This window comes from Monopterus albus, unplaced genomic scaffold (genome assembly GCF_001952655.1).
Source record: "Monopterus albus unplaced genomic scaffold, M_albus_1.0 scaffold20.1, whole genome shotgun sequence".
Lineage (NCBI taxonomy): Eukaryota > Metazoa > Chordata > Actinopteri > Synbranchiformes > Synbranchidae > Monopterus > Monopterus albus.
Genome location: NW_018127900.1, coordinates 2,107,865 through 2,109,436, shown reverse-complemented (window position 1 = coordinate 2,109,436; position 1,572 = coordinate 2,107,865).

Genomic DNA, 1,572 nt, shown 5'->3' with positions numbered 1-1,572 from the left:
TGGCATGCGCGCACGCACACACAGACACACCTCATCAGAGGAGCCATCAGGTAAAATCTGAAAACAGCTGCAAAGTTCAAAACATTGTTGCTTAAAATTATGGTACATTTGGCAACAGTCAGTTTGCTATGCTCTCTTTCCTCCTTTTGAACACTCACACACACACACACACACACACACACACACCTAGTAGCCCTAAACCAAGCCAAGATCAACATCAGTTTGTCAGATTGAAAAGTACAAGTCTGCAACTAAACACAAGCATAACTACTTGCACATGGTCTCAAATACAAACACAGTTTATATTACAGTGTGCCCTCATTTGTGTAGACTTGTAGATCATAATATAGATTTACAGCATTAGCTCCAGAGGGCCATAGCAAATGTGTGTGAGGCTTTGGGCTTATCATTATATAATAGCAGGCCACCTGTGAAAGCAGCACTGTGTGTGTCAGTGTGAGTGTGTCTGTTTGTGTGTGTAATTATGTTCCTGAGTAGTGGACTGTCAGGCACTATTGCTGTCTGTAACAGCTAAGTACAGTGCTGCCTTCACAGGCTCAGTGCCAAACATTATATTGCTGTTCTTCAGTGTCATGCCTGCAACTCTTTTCTCATCAATTTGCTTTAAAAACAAAGTTCATTTACCATCAGGCAAATGAACATTCATACAGGGCTGTGCATGTGAGTAACAGGTTCACTAAAGCAGATCTGGATGTTGTTTGTTTAAAATATCTTATTAGAAACAGATTTTTCTACGTGCCAGATGTGTTTGTGTGTGAGCTTACTGTGTGGTGTTGACAAAGGCAGGTGCAAAATAAACTGTTACAGTATGTAGCCCTTCTGTATGTCATACATGGACTCTGGCTTTATATACTTTAAGCTCTCTATGTCATTTGCTTTCTCTCACTCTCTCACACACACTGAAGTAGAAGTGTTACTAAGTGTGTGAGGGGAGCAGGGAATGATTGGAGCTCAGTAATGTCAAGATACATACTTAGCTTGAACTCTGAATATATGATCGCAGCAGAACTTATACCACTTTGCCTCAGTTTGCCAAAGTTGTCTCAGGTGCATTAGATGTGTCTGTGTGTGCGCACTGGGACAGACAGCAGGCACACACCGGGAAGTCTTCTGGGACCCAACTCCATACTCAAGCTTTTCTTCTCTGACTAGATTATTGCAGCTCATATACCTGCCTGTCTCCTCTCCAAACCCCTGACCTCAACCTTGACCTTCAGTCAGTGTCACACATATCTTCTGTTCATGGGGCGGCTGTGGTTCAGTGGGTAGAGCAGCCGTTTCCCAACCGGAGGATTGGAGGTTTGAATCTTGGTGCCTGCAGTCTATGTGTTGAAGTGTCCTTGGGCAAGACACTGAACCCCCAAGTTGTCCCTGATGGTTAGAGCCATCGGTTGAGTTGGCGCTGCAGATGGCTGCCTCTGTTCAGTACCGGAAACTAATTCCTTGTATGTAACATACTAAATAAATAAAGGTGATTATCCTTATTTTCTTGGCTTCCACCTATGTCCTACAGCAGATTTATACCCTTGTGCTGGCCTTAAAATATACAGT